The sequence below is a fragment of the Barbus barbus genome (assembly GCF_936440315.1).
Source record: "Barbus barbus genome assembly, chromosome: 9".
In the NCBI taxonomy this organism is placed as follows: domain Eukaryota; kingdom Metazoa; phylum Chordata; class Actinopteri; order Cypriniformes; family Cyprinidae; genus Barbus; species Barbus barbus.
The window spans coordinates 24,895,434-24,920,036 of NC_136737.1; positions in this window are offsets into that span (position 1 = coordinate 24,895,434).

The window sequence follows — 24,603 nt, forward strand, 5'->3', positions numbered from 1 at the left end:
ATATTATAAATTAAAATAATTAAAAACTTTATTATTATTAATATTTTTAATGTTATTATTAATATTAGCCAGTATTAGATTATACAATTACTTAATGTGTTTAGTAATATTATTGAAATATTTAATGTAGTGTACTAAATATGTTTTATATAATATAATAGACATTTTAATATATAATATAGATAGATAGATAGATAGATAGATAGATAGATAGATAGATAGATAGATAGATAGATAGATAGATAGATAGATAGATAGATAGATAGATAGAGTTTGATATTGTGTTTGATATTGTGAGTTTCTATATATTGTTTCCACACATTCATAACCTCTTCACCCATGTTAAGGCTTAACCTTACGTCTTCCCTGAATTTGACGCTGCATGTCTTACTAGGAGAGAGCAAGATAAGGTTTCTCATTCCTCATGAGGTCTCCAGGCCCCTGCATGTCTCAAACAGGTCACATAATCCCCTTAGACACAGAGATGCAGTCGCACACACATGCTTGTCTCAATCCCAGCTCAGATATCATCAGGAGTACAGCAGATTTATATTGTATCAGCCAGACTTTGAGTTGGACGGTGAATACCCAGATTTGGGAGGAAACAATGCAACCTTTTGTCCCTGGTGTTTCTCTGTATTTCTGCAGAGGATAAGATTAGCAACATCTCCACAGTTTCTCATTCTGCAATCAATATCCAGCCATTTCTGGATATAAAGGGGGCTCATCTGAGAGACAACCTGGGGTGGCTATCACAGATCAATAAAGGCCATCTTTAATTAGGGCGAATGTCCCCGGCAGTACCCGAGATCACATTTAAAGGAAATAGTCCAGAAACATCTAGACGTTTGATTGATAGGGTAGTGCATGGAAGCTTCCAGAAAGCTTGATTGGAAATATAAAGCTGGGTAGAAAGCAACCATATTTAGTTTCTAGTGCCTGGATATTTGTGTCGAAAACTATACAAAATAACATACAACTTTTTCTAAATTCAACAGAGGTGCAGATGAGAAACGAGTATGAAGTATAAAAGGTATAAAAACCTGCATTCACACAATTCAAGTGATTTATTAGTTTTATTGTGTATTTGTTTTATTGTGTTCATGACTTATTTTTATTGATTTATTATTTTTTTTCTTCAATTTTTAGATCGAACACGGGCCATTTTTATAAGAAAATCTGAATTTGATTCTAAAATTGCTCCAACTGCAGGTCATAAGTGGTACTGCAAAAGAGCAGCTTGGATATTCTGCTAAACATCTGTTTTTATGTATACAAAAAAAAAATAAAGATCAAAGAATGCATTTTTGTATTCCACTGTGCTGCTTTTTCATTGCATTTTCTTTGTAACCGTGCGCTATAGGATGGTTTTAACCATAATGTTTGCATTTCGCATCTTTTGCGTGTCCTTTGGATCATGTGGCATTCTAAAAAAGTTAAAAGAGGTTCTACTTCTAAAATCTGTCTCCAAATATTACTTTTTTTTCATTTCACTGCCCTATGTCATATTTTTGCATTTTACTGTACTGCTTTTCCATTTATTTATTTATTTTTATGTAAACATGCACCAGATAAATATGCCTGATCATTGCACTCACGTTTTCGTAGTGTTACATCCGACTCAAGGAAGCAAAAACAAAAAGGGTCTGAAGTCCAAAAGTACGCTATATTAAAGCAGAAAATATTTATTGAAGTCCAGGGGTTGAAATGATAAAGATAATAAATGAATAACCATAAAGAAACAAACAATTAACAAAGTGAAGGTCCATCTTCGGAGCTCAACTGCAGGACAAGGAAAAAAGCTCTCCCTCCAACAAAGGCCAGACACCTTAAATACAGTCCCGAATTGGTAACAGGTGTAGATCCTTAACTGGTAACCTATAAAACAAGAAAGAACGACAACAGGGAAAAAAACCCCCCAAAATAAAACGAGACCATAACAGTAGCATGTCGACATGGCTGGATTAAATTTAAAAAGGCTATGACTTTATTAAATAAATATGAGCGCTGCACATTTCAAAGTCAAAATGTGGCACGTTTATGTAAATGTATCTCTGAAGGTAACCAACTGTTTTCAGAAAAGTATCGACGGCATTTTCTTTTGATCTTACCCACTTATAATGCCTGATAAAGTAGTATTTATGAGCACTGCACTGCTCTGTGGTCTACCGTTATCAGGAAAACCGCTATATTTCTGCCGATCCAAAAGCGCCACCTACTGGCAGAGAATGAATTTGCATTTTCAATAAGCTGCTGTTTTTGTTCAGACCAATGACCAAAAATCAAACACCAAACACACAGCTGTATATGTGAACCAGTGGATAGCTAATATGCCCTAATATAAAAAATCTAAACAAGACAGTAAGATATTTTACATTATATATATATATATATATATAATTAAAAGTTTTAAATTAACACTTTCGACTCATTTTTCTATTATTAAGTTTTTTTTTTTTTTTTTTAAATGTTAACTTTTTTATATAAAACACCTCGCGTATGACATGGCGTTTAAAAAACAAAAATGCAGAGCATCTGTAGACATAGTTTTTTTAATGCAAAAGTGTTTTTGAATTTTACTGCATTGCTTTTACATTGTTTTTCTATGTAAACTTAAGCTAGATGGCTGTATCTCGAAAAACACAGCTTTCTAAAAAACATTTTTAAAAAGGCTGAACTCAAGTTAAAAGAAGTTCTTTTTATCATTGCAATACTCTGCTTTCTGCATTTTTATAAGCACAAACACGGTCTGTGTGAATGACCCATTACAGGTTTGGAACGACATGAAGGTGAATAAATTATGACAGGCTTGTTGGTTTTGGGTGAACTATTCCTTTAAATCATTTCAAATGCTCCAAGTCAGTTTGAGCTTCTCAGTTTTCTCAGGTAAGATAATCTTTTTAAGGAGTGGTAAAAAAATAAATAAAAAGGAAATATCATTCTTTACCATTATCAGCTGCTTACGTCATGCTAATACAATGTTAAAAGATTCACAATAATAATAATATATTCCAAATGGTGGTGCACAAACTCCAGCAGAACACAGTTATAGGTTAGTCAGAGGAAATCCATTTAAGTGTGTCTAATGTAAAGTGACAAAGCAACGTCCCTGAGAGCAGCCATGTTTGCAGGGCTTCAAATCCTATTTGCTTTTTCACTTACGGTATTAAAAAGGAACGACAAGCCAGAAACAGTAGTGTTCTTGACTCTTTTAGATGCAGCTTTTTGAGGTAATGATAACTAATACTGTACTGCTATACTGTACGCATGTCCGAGCAACCTCCTCAGAACATTTTACACAGTCGCAGGGGATCGAATATGAAATATAGATCAGGAAAGCCTGCCTTAGTCTTCAAAATAATTATGCCGGCACTTAGAACGAATCTCACAAAGCTTGTCAAGAACATGTCTGGTTCATATTTCACCACAAAATCCAAAGAAAGAAAGAAAGATGTTGCATGAAGACACTTTTAGCCTAATTGTATTTATTATTATTTATATGTTTATTTTTTAAATACATATCATTATATTATTTTTATTTTTAAATGATAATGATAATAACAATAATAATAATAATTATTATTATTATTTAAATAATAATAATATTATTATTATCATTATTATTAAGCATGTTTACACAATGTTCATAGTATATATTGTATGCTGTAGTATTATACAATCAATAAAGATGTATTATATAATCAAAATAACTGACATTGAAAGTCTCGAAGCATATCTTAAAACCTATTATATAAATTAAATTAATATACAAATTTAATTTTTTATATTATCTTATAATTTATATTTTATATTATTATTTAATTCTTATTTTACGAATTTATACATCATGGTAGCACAGTATGTTTCAACTGCCTTTATGCTGAATTTAAAATGTTATTAAAATAAATACATATATTTAATTGTTTTGCAGTAATGAGAATCCAATGAGAATCATCAAAGCAAATAATTACATTTACAAGCAAACTCAAAAGTAAATCATCCGGAAACACTACAGTAATAAAAAGTGTTGGAGAAAATGGGCTTAATTATCAAAACAATTATGTTTTATGAAAATAATTGTTTGATATCTTTATTGTCAAGATTATACATAAATGTGAATTCTCCTAAAAATGACATTGACCTGCTTGATTTCATTTATGTTAAATGAAAAAGAAAATACATACACTGTATACACACACACACACACACACATATATATATATATATATATATATATATACTGTATGTATGTATGTATGTCTGTGTGTGTGTGTGAAATATCAGATTTGTGAAAAACCGATTGTGAGCATTTGTAAGGATTGAGTTTGTTCACAGTAGGAAGCAGCAGCACTCAGCATTAAGCATCTGCTTACTCGGGTTATAGAGTGTCATGAATATTTAATAGAGGTTACTTTTACTGCTCAGGTTGTGTTAAAGTGTGTCGGCTAGAAAATGACATCTACATGCTTTGATGCACGAGCACTTGCTCATAACGCAAGTGTCTTCTTTAGTTTGGCCTCTATAGTTCAGCAGACACCGAGATTCAGACGGGCAAGAAGTCTGCGTTGATTTTGCGCATGCCTACCTGTGCCGGCCCGTTTTGTTTTCCGCTCCAGAGGCGATTAACCCAGTCACACCAGGACATCTTGATGAACACGGTGTCTTTCTGATTAATAATTTATTGCCTCCACAAATGGGCTGCATGAGGGAAGCTAGCAGATAGACAAAGAGGACAGCTGAATGCCCAAAAACTTGGCATCTTTGCTCTGTAGCAACTGTTCCAATTATGGCATTTGCGCATCTTTTACGGTCATCATGAAGGCATCTGTTTTTTGTTTAGTTTTTTTAGAAAAAGCAGCTCTGATGGTCAATTTATTTGTAAAGTGGCCAAAAATGTTTCAATTACTAGGTTAAATGAGTTCAGCGGAGCATACGAGGACGTGGCTTTGTTCATCCATGTCTGAACAATAAAAACAGCTGCAATATGAATGCTGACATATGCGATGTGGCATGCCCATAATGCATAGCGTCAATCTGTGCTGTTTCCCTCTCAGACAAGAACATTGTACAGACACACACACACACAAACACATCCAGATTCATAAATGAAATTATAGCATATTTGTGGGTGGCCTGCCCTGACATGCAGTATTTTCTACATGCAGTTGCGCAAATGCAGAGCTTGTAATGTGAACATAAACAATGTGGTGGCAAATATTTTGATTTATTAACCCAGTGATCATATATTTCCAGTGTTGGGGAAAGTTACTTTTAAAAGTAATGCATTACAATGAAAAAGTAACTAATTGCATTACTTAATTACTTTTTATGGAAAGTAATGCATTATGTAACTTTTGCGTTATGGCCTGGGCTTGCGTATGTTATTTTAACAACAAAAAACCTAAAAGTAAAATTTTTTGGAAATAAAGTTATATTTTTGAAAAACTAACGATATTGTGTTACTCAGTTGCGCTACTTTTCATGGAAAGTAATGCATTTTGCGTTTTTTTTTTTTTTTTTTCACCTGGGCTTGCTTATTTGTTTCTTAATAACAAAAAAGTTATATCTTTTGAAGAAGTAACTCAAATAGTTAATCGTAAATTTAAAAGTAATGCATTACTTTACTAGTTACTTGAAAAAAGTAATCTGATTGTAACTTGTATTACTTGTAAAGCGTTACCCTATAAAACTATAAACTATATACTCTTTTTAAGCGTCTTTTCAAAACACTAAAACTGTATTGGGGAAGAAAAAAAAAAATCTTCCACAACAAATAAAACAACAAATGCATTTAATTATTGATTGATGTTATTATTTAAACAATTGTAATTTATTGAAATGATTTTGAATGATGACTTTGATACTTTGAGGAGTGTTTTCAATGCACACAAACACATTCAGTTGAAAATGAGAATGGGAATCACATTAGCATCTAAATGGTGTGTCAGAGGGTGAGAAATCACATAAATATGTAATCTATAGCGTGTTATATATCCTATTAGGCCGCATGCATCCTACTGTTAGAGAAGCTGCATCATTAACTCGTGTATAAAGACAAACGTTGTCATAATCCATCACTCACCTAGTTAAAACCACTGTGCTTGTTACCGCTCATAGGAGTCAGAATGTGGTGTTGTGTGAAATGATAACTGTCATTTAAATAAATTTAGTCAAACCCCCTTCGTATTAGTAATCTGGGAGGACTGTTATGGTGCGGGCCAAATTGACCCTAATTTGATTCAATATAATTTCCAAGAAATCACACAATGAAAAAGAAAAACACACATTACAAATATTAATTAATAATACACAAAAAATATACAAACATAAGAGCATGATTTTTAAAACTCTTAAAAAAAATTTTTTTCAACATGTTTTTCTTCCACAAATTGTGCATTTTCTAAATAATATTAAAATGCTTGTATTGTGTGCGCTTTTGTGAATAAGAATAACTGACTAAATACATTATAGGGTTAAATTGACCCATAAATATAAATCGTATTAGAAATTTTGAAACTGTTAAATCTTTGCATGCATGATCACTATACTAAATGAGCAAAAGATAATATCAAGAAAAAAATAATAATCATTGGTTAAATAGTATTTCTGACAACTCACAAATCAACAAGGTCAAATTGACCTGCACCATATGCAGGGGTTACAATACCTGGTATCTGCCCCAGACACCTAAGATTGGTCGACACCAATCTATTGTCACCACTCTGAGTCGGATATGTCCAGCCCCCTATGGACACTATAATTTTGGAATTAAATATCTCTTGTGTCCCAAGAACCTGCTGTGCTGCGGTACCAGACACAACTCTGTTACTGAGCAGATATAATCCCCCACTGCTGCACTGATTAAACTAATAATTATAAGAATTTCCATATTCCTTAAAACACTTTCATTACCAGTCTTTTAAAGATGACATTTCATTCTCCATTAAAAATCTCCTCCACAGTGGGCCTGTTTAACTTTTACACAATTGCATTGTAATTTTACCAAAGCAAATATAATGTTTTCTAATTCCTCTTATTTATGTTCAGATAAATAATGGAATTGTGTTGCTAAGACCATTTCATAACATTTTGGTACAAAGGTTTAAAATGATGATGCTGGAATCAAGTATGAATCAGAAGAGCATTATGAATACAAAAATGGTTTGATCTGATCAAACAAGCTGGAGTCCTGAAGAATTAAAAACACAATATGAAAAAAATTAAATAAAAATAATAAATAAATAAATAAATATATATATATATATATATATATATATATATACATTTGTTGACTTTTGATACTAAAAGATGGGTGAAGTTTCACGCTTACTACATAATTAAAACACAATGAAACAAACAAAAACAATAACAAAAAAATCAAAGCAAAATAAAAAATAAATATATAAAATAATATATGTAAAAATAAGTAAAAATAAAATAAATATAAGTATATAAATAAATACATTAATTAATTAATTAAAACAAAACCAAGCAAAACAAAACAAACAACAGTCAAACAAAAACCAAAACAATAAATAAAAATAAAAATAAAACTAAGCACAAACTATTTTAAAAAGCAAAAAAAAATAAATAAATAAATAAATCACAGCAATGCCAAGAAAAAAAATAAAAGCAAAACAAAACAAAAACAAAGCAAAATCAAGCAAAACAAAATAATAAAAACTTAAAACTAAATCAAAGCAAAAGTAAGCAAAATAGAACAAAACACACAAATCAAAAGCAAAACAGAACAAAACACACAAATCAAAAGCAAAACAGAACAAAACAAACAAATCAAAAGCAAAACAGAACAAAACACACAAATCAAAAGCAAAACAGAACAAAACACACAAATCAAAAGCAAAACAGAACAAAGCACACAAATCAAAAGCAAAACAGAACAAAGCACACAAATCAAAAGCAAAACAGAACAAAACAAACAAATCAAAAGCAAAACAGAACAAAACACACAAATCAAAAGCAAAACAGAACAAAGCACACAAATCAAAAGCAAAACAGAACAAAGCACACAAATCAAAAGCAAAACAGAACAAAACAAACAAATCAAAAGCAAAACAGAACAAAACAAACAAATCAAAAGCAAAACAGAACAAAACACACAAATCAAAAGCAAAACAGAACAAAGCACACAAATCAAAAGCAAAACAGAACAAAACACACAAATCAAAAGCAAAACAGAACAAAACAAACAAATCAAAAGCAAAACAGAACAAAACAAACAAATCAAAAGCAAAACAGAACAAAACACACAAATCAAAAGCAAAACAGAACAAAGCACACAAATCAAAAGCAAAACAGAACAAAACAAACAAATCAAAAGCAAAACAGAACAAAACACACAAATCAAAAGCAAAACAGAACAAAACACACAAATCAAAAGCAAAACAGAACGAAACATACAAATCTAAGTAAAACAAAACACAACAAAACAACATAATAGTTTTACAAGGTAAGGTGTCTTTTGTAGATACAGAAAGCACACAAATCAAATATATGACAAAATAAAATGTGTGATTACTGCACCATTGCAATTAAATAAATGAATAAAGGAGTTAATATTGAGTAATTGTCTTTTTAGACAATATTGCCAGAATGTCACTAGCAAGAGAAAAGCAATTGGTCTTCAAGTTACAGTTTTTCAGTGATTTTAAGTAACTCATAAAATGTTGTCTTTATTTTGAAATATCCTTAAAGATCAATTATTTATAAAGAGAAACACTGACGCTGAAATGACATCTTTTTAAACATTGTTTCCTTTTAAAAACCTTCAGACAAATTTGCCTTTGATTTAATTTGATGTTGTCTCATTCTTTAAAAGGTGTTGTAGACATCAGCAGTCAGGTTCAGAAAATGCATCGAAAGACATACATTCAAGCAGCTGAGCAAACAACCAGGGAACAATGCGAACTAATCACTCTGATTATGCTTGTGTGCACAAAAACCCACTTTCACACCCACGTTCCTCACGTCTCTTCACAACGCAACCTGAGCGCACAAAAGACAACATTTAATGTTGACTCGTAAAAGAGATGGAAGTTTGGAGGGAGGCTTTAAAAAAGGGCAGCACCTGTCTCCTTACAAAATTAAAGACTCGGGGGTTTGAGACATTTTTATTGCTCAGGAAACTTGAAAGGGCACAGTTATGTTTTGTTTCAAGGGATAGTTCACCTAAAAATGAAACATTTCTAAAAACTTTTCAGTGTTTTATTGTCCATACAATGAAAATTTGTGGTGTCCCATGTTCAGTGTTTTGGACCCCATTGACATTCATTGTATGAGCAACAATGAGGGTGAGTAAATAATAACTACATTTTATTTTATGTGTGTGTGTGAATTATCCCTTTAAGTACTTTGTCAGAGATGTTGCTTCTTCAGAAAAAATAAATAAAATAAATACTAATGGTAATTAGCAGTATTTCAGTAAAATGTTGTGGAAAAAAAGTCTATTGTCGCTTGTCGTTTAAAGCACAGCTCACACAAAAGCCATTTTTTAACCAAGCATCTTTCTGTTGGTCAACTTGTTGAATTCAAGCGAATTCAACTTCAAAATGAGCTAAATCTGCATGGGGAACTTTCTCGTCTTCGCACGAAACTCCCGATCGTGCAGATTCCTCCTGTAATGACTCAATTTCCTATTGGATTGACTCATTATTTTTTACCTTGAGAGTTATAAAATGAATGTGGATTGTACAGCTTAGATCATCAAGACATATTTGAAGAACACTGTTGGAGTTCATTTGAAAATCTCTGACTTTTGATTGGATACTTGACAAATCTGAGAAGCAATTGAGATTATTTCTTCTGGAAGTCTACAGTATATTCATACCCACACTCTTAAATAATAATAATAAAAAAAATATGATATATATATATATATATATATTTTTTTTTTTTTTTTTTTTTACAGTCGTTCCGTAGAACCACCATTTTGGGTCCTTAATATAACTTTTTCCAAAGAACCTTTTGTGAAAAAGAGAGTTTCCATGGATTTTAAGGTTCTTCATGGAACCAAGGAAGACAATAAAGAATGTTTATTTTTAAGAGGAAAGTGTCTGTTTCTCAGGAGACAAATCTGAGAATCCAGAGACGTAGAAGGAACAAATGACATATCAAAGAGATTTTATTCGTGATCCTTCTTTTAAAGGGGATCTATTTTGTATGGTCCTTCTTAACACGAGTAGTTCCCATTGAAATGCATCTGTACCTGTACCTATAAATAACTACCTGGGGGTAACAGGATCCACCCTTAATTGTGTACCTTGGGAAAGTTGGTAAGAACCTGATTATCCTACAACTAACACCCCTCTATCTTCTCCTTTTCATTCCCTTGGGGCATAAGGACGGGTCACTAAAATTTCTGAGTGGGACGACATGTGGAGCCGAGCTATTGATCTTTTGTCTTGGAGATCCCTTCTAAAGCCCTAACCTGACATTGGTATTTTCAACCAATCTGAGGAATTCCAGCCTTTTGTAGGCCTTTTCTTTTGAGAGAAGCATGTACGTCCACAGGGCACCAAAACTAGAAGCGTCTCACCTTGCTTATCAGCTGTTCTTTCATTAAGAAGCTTGTTTATCCCCAAACATTACCCTGCATTTAGTAGAGACCAAGGGAATGCTTGTTTAGCGCCAGGAGATCCCTTCAGAGAAACCTCAAAAACAGCATCCTAAAGCCTCTGGGCCGTGGAGGCATTCCACAGTAATTTCAATCCCAGACAGTGTTGCAAAATACAATCACCTCCCTGAGTCACATCTGAAAGAGGTTTGAGTTTTCATAGCTGCACATCTAATTATTCAGCCTGGAAATTACTGTCATTGTGCACTGAGTGGGTTGCAAAAGCAGAGCCCTTAACTCTGTTCTGCGTTATATGATGTCACTATCTTTGTAAAGCAGAAAAAAGACACTCGTGGGACTCTCTGCGTGTTGGGCGTATTCAATGAGCCATAAAGTAAATAGTAAGTAATTGGCTCTTTTGAATCCTTTATGGGAATTATTGGCCGTAAATGAATTTTTCAAGCAGATTGTGAGCAAGCCACTTTGGAGTGGAGGAGTGGTGCAGATACCGTTCTTTGAATGCAAGCGTATGATCCATCGATTGGAGAGTAAACAAGTGCATCTCGGATCCGTAATTTGCATTTTGTTAAACTAACATTTGCACCAGCGCTCCTGTCCAATGGCAAGACAAAAATCAGTTGCTTTGGATCCCGGCTATCTCACAATGACATTTCTCTGAAGCCCGGGGCTGTTTGTGCGTATCAAGCTTCTGATCAATTCCCAAATCGTGGTTCCACTCAATAGGAAGGGACTTATTACTTGCCTGAGACCACAATAAAGCCTGGGCTCTAGATGCACCGGAGCGCTACGGATGACGCAAAGTGCTGAAACTGGCTGTCTGGGAATGTCAACTCGGCCCAGACGTACAGTCTGTAAACAAGCCCGAGAGTAACATCTCTGTTTCTATGCTGATGGTTTTGTAGTAGAGTAATTACATTAGATCACGATAATTGAAATGAATAGGTTGAATTGCATTTCTGTTTCACTGATATTAAATCTAGCCCTGTGTTAAGGGTATTTCTTGTTATACACTTGTACGTTATTATGAATAACAAATATGTATTTAAATTATGCAAAATCACCAACCTTATTGTTAAAGATTCCCAAATGCCTATTCAAGAGCTCCTGGATGTTGATGCCACACCCCTTGTACAAGACAAGACTCGATTTGTACTTGAGGGATTCATTGAATTTAATTCAATTGAATATATCTGGGATTAATTTGCAATGCAAATCTTGCGGGATAGCAGCACTGCTCTAGGGGTGAGGAAAGGACCAAGAGTGAACGTTAGAGGTTAAAATGATGGAATGTTGCTAGGCAACATATAATTTGGCTCTGTTATCTCGCATACATGTCATAACCCAAAATTATGGCTCTAAATTCTAATTATATGTTTAATTGGTGCATGTGGACGCAGAATCATGTGAGGCCAAAAGTGCATGTTTTATGAATAGGGTCATAGAGGATAACGGCCAGAGACTAATTTTCAGAGACTAAGCCTAATTTTCACCAAATGCTTAACGCCATTTTTTTTTTTCCATGTAACCCCAACAAAGTATTTGCATCTGAATGGAACCACCACAATTATACCACCAATTATAAGTGTAGTTGTTATTGTGCAATATATACTACAGTTATAATGGCCAGTGCTGTTATTGTTGACTAAAATAATAAGTAAAATTTACAAAATAAAGTTAAAATTGAATATATTTTTTTTATTTAAACTTAATTGATTTTACAACTATGTTTCAAACTAGCTGGTTATTTTTTATTTGAAATACTAAAATACCTAAAATAGAAAACTGAAAATTAAAGCTACATATGTAAATGTAAAAATAGATTCTAACATTAAACTGAAAGGGTTAACTGACTTTATTCTAATAGGTAAAAGGTGGATCCATGCGCATTCTCATGGTTGTGGTAATACATTGACAACCTGTTCACTCCCTCCACGGCACTGAAGCCTAAGTAAATCAGTCACGGCTGCTTAAAACTTATTGAACCATGGAGAAAAGGTCAACCCCCACTGAAACCTCCCCTACCATCCAACCCAATGAATTCCACGTAATCCTACAGTCAAGTGGGAGTGAGGCCTTGAACAGACTGCAGACTTCCATACCAGATACAAAGATTTCTAAATTCAGAATTCTAAATGAATATGCCTCACAGTGTTATTTTAGAATCTCCCAGAAACAGATCAATGAAATTGGAACGTTCTTTGAACGTTAATTGCAAAGTGAGAAGAGATTGGCCCTATGCCACCAGGCCACCTCTGTTACAGACTGTTATTGGGTGGTCATTGTTATTTAGATGTGCTGACAGGTTTGCACTCCCCCGCCCTTTCATGCCACAGTCCCAATTGTGTTGCTTTGACCAAACAGATGCGCCTGAGCAGCAGTTAATTTTTTTTCCCCCAGAACAATGCTTTCAAGCCTTTCTCAGCTGACCAAGACTCACAAATCTTAGCTCTCTTTTAAATGCCCAGTTGTGAACAGCAGTAAATTTTCATGTGAATTGGAGTTCGTGCTAAACTCTGTGAGACCATTAAGTCTATTCTGGTGTTGCTGGGCAGAGTTTTGTTTATAGGCGATTTTGTGGAGAACAAGTGGGACCAACAAGACCAAGGTTGGATCCATCTTTGGGCTCTGATGAATGTATACACTTTAATAATTTGGTGCTCCTTTTGAGATGCAAAAAGGTAGGATATCTACAAACCAAACACTGAGGTATTTTTTTGAGCTAGATCAAGTCACTGGGGCTTTGAAAACACCTGCAAGAGATACAGAAATAACAATTTAACCAGAGTTCGCTGTCTGTTTCGATTCTTCTACAGTTTACAATGAGAAAACATGGATCCCAGCACATAAATCATAAATGTAGGGTTTGTCAAACTGAGCATGTTACATTCCTGTTATACCCACAAATCAGCAATTTGTGGAATGTGTAAAACATGAAAACAACCCATATACACTGATTCAAAAACGATTCAGGATGCTGGTGCTAATCTACAAAGTACAGAACAGTAGGGTACTTCCAAATATCTGCAGATATTTGCTGCAGAATTTTGTTAATTTCCTTTGGCTGTTCGTTAATTGAAGTCGGAGAATTTGATTGAGAATATTTGCTCGTACTTACTGGCTTTGGTTAAAATTAAGCATGCAGGTCCAACACCAAACTTGACTCTATGCCTAAAGCTGTAATGATCTGGAAGGGAAGTCTGGATTTGCACCGAGAAGCTGGAAGCATACTGGCGGTACCTTTTTTACTTGTGAGAAACATTAGTCAAGACACCCCTTGTGTTTTTCACCACTCTCTGGCTTTCAGAATTAGACCGAGGCTTGGCGCCCAAAGCGGGGATAGCGGCACCTATTAATTACAGCTGAAGAAGACATTTGCTCATCTCCCGGCGTTCCAGGGGCTAAATGACGTGGAAGTGGACCAGACCTCTGATAAATCAACGCTCAATCTGTACAGAATTATTGCTTATATCTGTGGCGGGCCTGAGGAGGTTGACTAGATTAGATCGGCATATGGTACACGCTATCATGCAATATGAATTTAATGAAACAAGTACCGTAAGCACCTGTTTAAGGGTCTGATCTGTCACGAGCACCACTCAGATTAAATTCCCGCCAATCCTTGAGGGAAAGGTCCTTGGTTTTATGCATTTTCACTCTGGTACACAGTAAGCAATGGTGATTTCTTTCTGAAACAACATTGCGGAGCATTCTAATGATCCCAGTTCCAAATCCGCAGGGTTAAACACCCAAGTGTTCCGTTTCAAACAACTCATTCGACAGATGTGAGTGTGTTAACAGAAGAAGGTGCTGAGCCGCTGATGTGTGCAGGGAGAACTTTCAATGTCAGTAGGACAGACGCGCTTATGAATCTGAATGAAAAAGAACTCTGACTCGACAGTAAACCAATGTAACTCCCCCTACTTAATGATTTCTGCTATTCTCGGCTATTTGTTCCATTATTCTCATTTCTGAGAACATCTGTACTGGAAACAAGGAAACATTTGTCATCAGCAAGTCCTGCTTTTGCTCCCACGGCAGCATTGTTAAGGTCATCTCCCAAGTCTCATTGGAATCTCTGCTGTAAAATAAGTCTTTGAACTTCCACCATTAAGTAAATTCGAGCCCTTCAGTAGTGATGACATGGTCTCATTATCGAAGTTTCAGTGTGTAGTGCCAGAAGCACTGACCCTTGGGGGTGTTCGGTGACAAGGTTGTGGAGATGATGTATCTCTCACTGTGTGATCTGCTCTCATTTTCCCGCCTTATTACAGGCTAGAGTCGTTCAACTTTGCAAAGAATTTCTTGTGGAAAGGAGGACTGTGAACACTATAACCAAAACATTGTCAGGGGAATATATTATTTTCTTAAGAATCATCTATATTCACTGACCCTTTCATTTGTTCTCACCTGCCTGTAACACGTACTGTTGAGTTTGTTCACTGTTTAGATATAACACTATTATTATTTACAGCCTGGTCACATCAGACACAAGTAAAATGCTAGTTCTATGTTATTTAACCTAGACTACTCTCACCAAGTTCAATGTCACATTTTTGGAACGTTTATAAGTTGAGATGCATGCTCACACACACCTACACTGGATTCCACGTTTCATGGGGACATTCCAATGACGAAATGGTTGTTGTACCGGACAAATTATATTTTCTATCCCCTTAACCTTAAACCTACCCCTCACACAAAACGTTCTTCAGTTTTAGATTTTCAAAAAACAAAAAAAACTTAATTCTGTATGATTTATAAGCTGAAAAAATAGGTGAAAGGTGGAAAAAAAAATGTCCCCACAAGGAGAAGGATATTGCTACTTTGTAGGCACATTTTTTGTCCATAACGTAGGTGTTACATTAACTGCCGGACACAGAGGTAGGTGTAAAAGCACAGTGAGTTTATTTACAGGATCAGCGGAACCAGTGATAGTGAAGTGAGTAGTGAACTTCAGATCTCTTGCTGGTGATGAGTCGTGCTTCTAATTGTGGCTTTCGTCTTTTCAGACGCTTGACGTGGAGATGGTGTGGAGCACAGGAGAGTGGGAATATCCACCACAGGACTGTCTGGAGACGGGGAAGACAACGAGGAGGAGAACAGGAGGTAAGTATCAACAGGTAAGGAATTCAGAGGTAATACTCAACGAATGGAATCCGTCGGGAGAGAGTCCACGTTGCAGGAACGAGATCGGACAACTGGGTGAACTGAGGTGAGTGCTCTTGATGATTTATGTGGTTCTTGATGATGGTGGTGTTGAGGTGCAGGTGCGGGTGATCAGTAATCAGGTGCAGGTGAAAGTGATTGTGATGACGCTGGAGACAGGCCATTCTGTGACAGTAGGGTAGGGGAGACTGGGGGAAATTGTAACTTTTTTTTTTTTTACGTTTTCCTTCATAACTCACAAACTACTTGAAATACACTTGCCATATTTTGATACAAGAAACAAATATAGGTGCACTAGATACTAATACAATTGATATATTTGTCACTAATAAGGACAAGACTATAATTTTAAATTAAATGCAAAAAGTCAGAGTTTTAAAATTGTCCCCGGTCTCCCTTATACCTGAACCATACACAATCTTGTATGATTTTGAGCCCTGAAACCTTAAAAAAAGTCATTTAGTCCGACTTGGGGGAAAACATTATTTTTGTTGGAATAACAATTAGATACTTAGTTCATTATTGCAGATTTTGGATTTATTTAATTGCAAATTCCCCCCAAAATTGCCTTTTTTAAGCTCTGCAAATTCCATACATTCTAATCAGTGGCTGAGGAGAATCTACACAAACACCTCGCAAAAATAAAAGGTGGACAGTTGTGAGCTGTTTTGTATGACATTTATGAGTATGAACACTAGGAAATACAATGTTACGCCAATGCATTTTATATGGCCTGTTTTTCAAGCTTGCTGACAGCCATGTGGACATCAAGAGCAATATCTGTTTTTCCAGAATCTGAATCTGTTGTTTCCAGTAATCATGTACCTTGAGAGCAGGCCTTTCATTTAGCGTTGTTTCAAGGAACACTTTTGCTTTTGTGTTTTCATATGGGGTTATATCTTCCTCCAAGACGTCAATATGTTGGGCAGTTGGGCAGCGAGCGGCCAATGGGAAAAAAATAAAATAAACACAATGTCTGGTGGAACTTAAATGGGCTCTGTGTCGATTCATTCAAGACCTCACAAGTGATTTTCATTGAAGTTATGAAATTTCAACGAAAAAAGAATAACCACAATAGCTCTGAAGTTGTCAAGTGAAAGTAATGAAACAAAACCACAAATCTTCATGTACACAAGCATGTACATGTACCTTTCACCTGAGCTTTCTGGAAGCGAGAAATCAAAATATGCTTTGATAACACTGAGGTATAGGTAGGCCATTTCAGGAATGCATGGCTAAAATCCATCTTACCTCACAGGTGATTTCAGTTTAAGCCCTGCTGAGCCCACCACAGCAATCTTCATGAAATAACTATAAACCGCCTACTGCTAGATAAGAAGCCCTGTAACACGAATGAGTCCCAAAGCTTTCTTCTTTATTCCAGTCATGCTAATCTAAAAATTCAAAAAACATGGAATTATTTATTCTCGCCGATTTGAATCTGCACCATGAGGTGCAATTAGTCAAAAAACAGGTTTGAGGTTGTACAATTTCACAAGATTATTAGACACAACGGCTATGTCCACATTGATCTGGATATATTTAAAAAGGGCATTTTGTTTTCAAAACATCCTCTATCCACACTAAAATCTTTAAGCGTTTTACAAAAGTTTGAAAATTCTTAAAGCTGCACATGCGTAAAAGATCATAAACACTCAGTAGCTATGTTAAGAAAAATATGCTCTTATAGATTTATCTGGATTAATGTGGTCATTAATGTTCTTTTATGTTCCCAACTGATGGGTTGCGACTGAAAAATGGTACGCAAATCTGTTGTGATTGGGTAGTGGAGAACATGAATAAAAAGCAATGATAAAAGATAATCGTAAAGCAAAACTTGCTGAGAACCGCTGATCTTGGGTGCAGGTCAGTTCTTGGCAGTCCAGTCAAGGACTATTCGCAGTGGGAACAATATATTATAACTAGGGCCGGGACTTTAACGCGTTAATTTAGATTAATTAATTACACAAAAATAACGCGTTAAATTTTTTTAACGCATTTTAATCGCACTTATTTTTGCACCGCGGAACGTTTCTCACTGGATGAGTTTCGGCGGACCGATTATACTGGAGCACCAACTAGCGTTCTGTTTCCCAACGGACTTGCGTTCTCGTGGAGACCGGTCTTGCCAAGCTTCCATGGAAGAACGAACTCGGAAGGACGCGAGAACACAGAACGCACACTTATGAGAATTGAGATGTAACTTACTGCATTCCTGCTTAACTGACCGCAAAGTGACGGGGGTCTGGCGATCAGTGCGCTGGATCTGATGCCAGCCGACAGCTCGCCGCTCCCGTGTGTTGTGCACCAAAGAGGTTCACCAACAGACTCATGCTTATTCTGATTGACAGGAAGATGTTGAGGATGTCCATCATCTTTATTTAATCTGTTCTTCTATTTAAATCAGCGGTTAACTCATAGTGGGTACATTGACTATTATGCTTCTCAGCATAAGAAACGGCCAATGAACAATAAATATTACAAAATGTCATAACTTATTAAAACATTTCATACTATTATAGATATTACTTTTATATAATTGTATTGTTTTATTTTACAGCGTTATATGTTTTACTGTTAAGATTCATTTTAATATGCCAATAAAAATGCAGACTTTCTCCGGGTCTTATAACTTTATTAAAATTAACCAAAACAAAACGATAAATGTTTACTTTCAACTTGAAGAGCCGTTAAGTATTTGTGAGAGCGACTTTAAAGCTTACAGGCTTCCGTACACCGGCCACCCACAACGTTTTCTGGGATTTCTAACGGCTCGATTCTCTCAAGTCTGCACTCGATGCATCCTCAGTTTCAAGAACATATCCGGGCACTTTCATGCATCCTCTGTACTTGCGTTCTTGAGAATTGGAACTGAACTTCGGCGGTTAATGATGACGTAGAACGAGAACACAAGGACGCAAAATCGCTGAAGAACGCATATTGAGAAACAGCCAAAAACAAACCACAGTGAACATGGACAAAGAAGCTGATGAGACCGCTTTGGTTGGCCCTGTGGATGGGAAATGTAGAAATCCATATAAAAAAAAAATTACTTCTCACTGTTCTCAGGTCAAATATTTATATGCGATTAAAATGCGATTAATTTCGATTAATTAATTACAAAGCCTCTAATTAATTAGATTAATTTTTTTAATCGAGTCCCGGCCCTAATTATAACCAATCAAATGTTGCAAGCACTGCAACAGTATCTCATTTTGCTGAATTGTAAGCCTTCTTTGCAATAATACATTGGTTTCCTTGTTAGCAAACATTAAATGGCCTTTGCTGTTGCAATTCAGCAATCACAAATATTAAATCACAGTCATTTTGAACTATATGGTACTATAAGTGTATTTGGATTCAGATATCATTCTCAAATGTGTAACATTTTTCCTTAGGAAAAGGTCGACCGAGCCTTGGCCTGGAGCGCATGCTTATTAGCTTCGCCATGTGTTACTGTAGCTCCACTCCTCTCTAACAAGGTCTATTTATATTCCTCACACTAACACTAACAGTTTTATCCTTAGTTAGTGCTCCTGTCAACTGAAGCTATCTGTACTATGCCTCACAAAAGACAAATTTAGGGGGAGAAAACAGGTCTCTGTGCGGCCGAAAATACATCATCACATGCAAATTACAGCTGATAACGTAAGACATGGGAGTCCAAAGGGGAAAGATTATCAAGTGTTTAGGCGCCGGGGCTCAAGATGCAAAGAGCCAATTGCGTAGTGTTAATACTGCTAACCAATGATATCGCCCAGAGACTCCCATGACTACATGCTATCAGGACAACTATATTCGGAGCTGCACGGAATGATAAGAAATAAATAAAGTAAGAGGAGCACATTTTCCTCAGAATACATTACTTTATGTATAATCAATAGATTACATTACTAACTACAAACCTACCCTATACAGTATGCATACAGTATGATACAATATGTAATAGGACAGTGTTAATCAATGTCTCATCTGTTAGACATAAAAAACTCAATCTGCAACACCAGATCCTGTCAAGACTGAAACTCTTCAATTAATTTGTCTTTCTTCAGGCACAGCTGGAGCCCACAGTGTTTGCTTTGACTCGAGCCCAGAGTCTCTACCTGTAGGAAGGTCATTGGGAGGAAAGGGAGGGAATGAGTGGATACGACCTGAGAGAGCAAGATAAACAAAGGAAGCTTCGCTCCACTTAGCCAAGTCAAATAGTCAGGATATTACAGCAAAGGGGAGAACTGTCACCCGTGGCTCACTAACCAGCTGTTTGGAATTAGGCGCAAATAAAGGGACTAATTGATTTCCATTTTCACACAGAACCTTTCGCAACAAGCTAATTGGTGTAGGATCACCCAGATTATGATGAATTGTTGCAGCATAGACAGTCTAGTGAGAAACAAAGAACTTAAAATGAGTGAATTTTACATGTTTCAAGATGAATGGCTTGTTGTCAGGCTTTCTTAATTTGAAATGCAATCGTCACGTGGGGAAGTGGCATGTACTTCTCTATCTCACTCACGATTACACACAAACACATCGCTCTTTTGTCTACAGCTGAAGCCTGACCTTGGAGTTCCTCAAACTTCATTGTCAGTGTGGCATTCAGAGACTGATTCAGCTTACCAGCTGCTGCGCGCTCTGAATTTTGTACACTGTTAAAGGTGAAGTGTATAATTTTGAAGCCAATACCATCATAAAACTTGTTTCCACTGGACGGACAAATAGATAGTCCTGCCTCCAAATTTTAAGGAATCAAAAGTAACAAAATTGACCTTATGACAGTGGTTACTTAATCACTACCTTCAACCTGTCCGTCAAACAAAATGACAATGCAAGTTGGCTCGCTCTGCACTGTACCTGATGATTTTGGGGTGATTTTGGATGAAAAACAAAATACAATAGAAGAAAGGGAGAAAACACTAGTGTCAAGAAAACAGACATTCAATATGTCATAAGCCCATCCAAAAAGTAAAATTCTGTCATTAAAGGAACACTCCACTTTTTTTGGAAATAGGCTCATTTTACGACTCCCCTAGAGTTAAACAGTTGAGTTTGACATTTTTTTAATCCATTCAGCCGATCTCCGGGTCTGGCGGTAGTGAAAGTGAAAGTGATGTGACATACGGCCAAGTATGTTGGCCCATACTCGGAATTCGTGCTCTGCATTTAACCCATCCAAAGTGAACACACACAGCAGTGAACACACACACACCGTGAACACACACCCGGAGCAGTGGGCAGCCATTTATGCTGCGACGCCCGGGGAGCAGTTGGGGGTTCGGTGCCTTGCTCAAGGGCACCTCAGTCGTGGTATTGAGGGTGGAGAGAGCGCTGGACATTCACTCCCCCCACCTACAATCCCTGCCGGCCCGAGACTTGAACCCGCAACCTTTGGATTATGAGTCCGAATCTCTAACCATTAGGCCACGACTTCCCCATTTTTTTTTTTTTTTTAAATGAAAATTGATTTCATTTGATTGGCAGCACTTTTAGCTTAGCTTAGCATAGATCATTGAATCTGATTAGACCCTTAGCATCTCGCTGAAAAATGACCAAAGAGTTTCGATAATTTTCCTATTTAAAGGTTGACTCTTCTGTAGTTACATTGTGTACTGAGACCGACGGAAAATGAAAAGTTGCTATTTTCTAGGCTGATATGGCTAGGAACTATACTCTCATTCCGGCATAATAATCAAGGAATTTTGCTGCCGTATCATGGGTGCAGCAGGGACAATGATATGACACAGCACCTGAAAGTAGTCCCGAGCTATATCATAACCAGTTACCTAGCTGGGGCAGTAGCCCCAGCTACTGGTCCATGATATGACGCAGCGATATGATATGACGCAGCGCCTGAAAGTAGTCCCCAGCTGAGATGGTACTCACTGCAGAACACAAGATGCAGGGGGTGTGGTTGGATCTAGATACAACTCCTCCCACTTTACATATACCTAAACCTACCCGTCTCCACCCCCTGATCCCTAAACCCACCCATCCCCACCTCTAAACCTACCAATCTCCACCCCTAAACCTACCCATCTCCACCCCTAAACCTACCATCTCCACCCCCTGGATGTGGAGCCAACCCTGCCCCCTGGATCTTTGTTCTGCATTGAGGGGCTACGTAAACAACGTATGCAACATATGTACGCGGACACGTTGTTTACGTTCAGATCTAAACTATCATTCTGGCGTAATAATCAAGGAACTTTGCTGCCGTACCATGGGTGCAGCAGGCACAATGATATGACGCAGCGCCTAAAAGTAGTCCCCAGCTATATCATAACCAGTTACCTAGCTGGGGTAGTAGCCCCTCACTGCAGAACAAAGATCCAGGGGGCGGGGTTGGATCCACATCCAGGGGGTGGAGATGGTAGGTTTAGGTGTAGGTAGGTTTATGTGATACTCTCCAAAATGGCACTATAGGGTGATGTGTAGGAGACGAATTGTTGAGTAAAGTCATTATTTTTGTTTTATTTGCGCACAAAAAGTATTCTCGTAGCTCAGAGAGCTCTCGGAATGCATCGGAATATCTTAATTCGTGTTCGGAAGATGAACGAAGGTCTTACAGGTTTGGAACGACATAAAGGCGAGTAATTAATGACAGAATTTTCATTTTTGGGTGAACTATCCCTTTAACACACAGGAAAAATGTGTAGTGGACACTTTGCAGTTACAAACAGGGGCCGCTTTTTCTTAAAATAAAGGTTGCATGCACAATTACTTATACAATTCATTATCACATGCTTTATTTCTACAGTTTTTTAATTTAATGGATAAAACATCACAGAATCATGCAAGTGTAAAATTTACAGAATTTTTCAAGATTACTATCTGATTATTGGAACAGAAAGAACAAAACTCCATGAAATAGCCACTTTGAATATCTAGTATTTTAATTACATGTGCCACTTTTTAACTATTATTATTAGTTTATTTATTTATATGTGTCAGACAGTTCAGTAAAGCCTGATGGACTATAATATTTGTGGAGCATTCTTATAACCTTTGTAATATTTAATAAATGTTGTCAGAAAACGTTCTTAGAACAACATTCTTAAAACATACTCATGTTATTTGTACTGGATGAACGTTCTCAGAAACGTTTTGCTTTTTGTAACCTTTAAATATCATTATAATCGCAACAATACAATTCGACAGTTTAGAAACATTTCAAAACGATGTGTGCAGATGCTTTTCAAAAGCAATTAGACATACAATACAATAAAATCAGCTAAACCTTTTAGACCCTAAGCTAACAAGCCTTGGCATGACAAAATGAGAGGTGATAAAAGCCACCTCACGCTTGCTAATATGATTTTTTTTTTCCTAACTAGAAGTGACAGGAGCAATTGACACTATAGGTGTGTTCAAACACAACTGGATTTAGTTTCCAGATTATAAAATGGAAACATGAAGTCGGACACTTTCTGTTTGTGCGATCTTTGTGTACTTTATCACAGATGAAGGGGATTAGCTGCAGTATTTGTTGAATACACAAACATTTTCATGTGGCAACAGTAACATTTCTTATTCGGGACTTTACGTACTGCTTTATATAGTGCCTGTGTGCACACAAATGAAGTTCAACATAAGCCTATATATAATTTAAAGGGGTGGTTGACTGCATTTTGTCCTGGCTTGGTTGTGTTTATGGGGTGCAGTGTAAAATGTCTTTGTTTAAAAAAAAAAAAAAAAAAACTTATATTTTCATATATTTTAGCTTTATTCTATGCTGTTGTCTCCATTGTCATTTTGAACGGCCAGTTGACTTCCTGTTTCTATGATACTACTCCCTCCTAAATACGCAATGGGCTCAGAATGGTTTGTTGTATATTCCTGGGGGTGGGGCTTATGTAAATTTCTGGGTTTGTGATGTCAACAACCCGGGAAGTAGCTGTTGTAGTCCCTATACGAGCCGTTTTTGTAGGCATTAAACAGACTTTTCTTTAAAGAACAATATGTCCGTTTGCATTGAACTTTTAGCGCCATAGCTTTACAGATGTTGTTTATGCTCACATAACACATTAACTAAAGTTAAAAAAGTGAAATCGCAATCAACCACCCCTTTAAACACCAATAAAGAGTCTATTTTTTTATAAGCTTTGATTTGATAAACATGACAATATAATATTAAGATTACATGAAAACAATATTTACTGCTAAAAACACAGATTTGTGGAAAATGAGCAGAAATGAAGATGAAACATGAAAAATAAGTCATTGTCATTGATGAATCCATCCAATCGTGAAACAGCTGTGTCTCTTTGTTGTGCAAAATGGCCCCGCCCACCCAGAAACCTTATTGAACCAAAATGAAAGACTAATGGTGTTTTCACACCAAACGCAAATTTAATTATTTGCTCAAGTAGATTACATACAAGGTCAAGACGTGAATAGACGTGAATTTGCGCTGGGCGACGCAAATGATGCGAATTGGGTGACACGATTGCCGAAAAAACGTGTGATATATACGCCTCAATTGTGTCTTCCACACAAGTTGAAAATTTTAATTAAAATTAAAATTTTTAAAAATTGAATAAGTTAATTATGGCAGAAAATCTGCATGGCGGGTTGTCGCGCAAGCAAATCAGCAAAGTGCTTATTGACATATCTGTCTGTAACAGTAAATGGAGGAGAGCATTAAACAATGATTTTATTTGCTTGAGTGACATGAACAACATCCTGAGAGTAATCTAGAGAGAATATTCGCTTCACTTTTGGTATGCACACACCATTAATATATGCAAAGATGGTGTACTCATTTCACTTATTAATATTAAGTGCAGTGTGCAATGTGGCAGAATAGTCCAGAGCAAATCTCTAATTGGTAAAGTCGTTGCATCAGT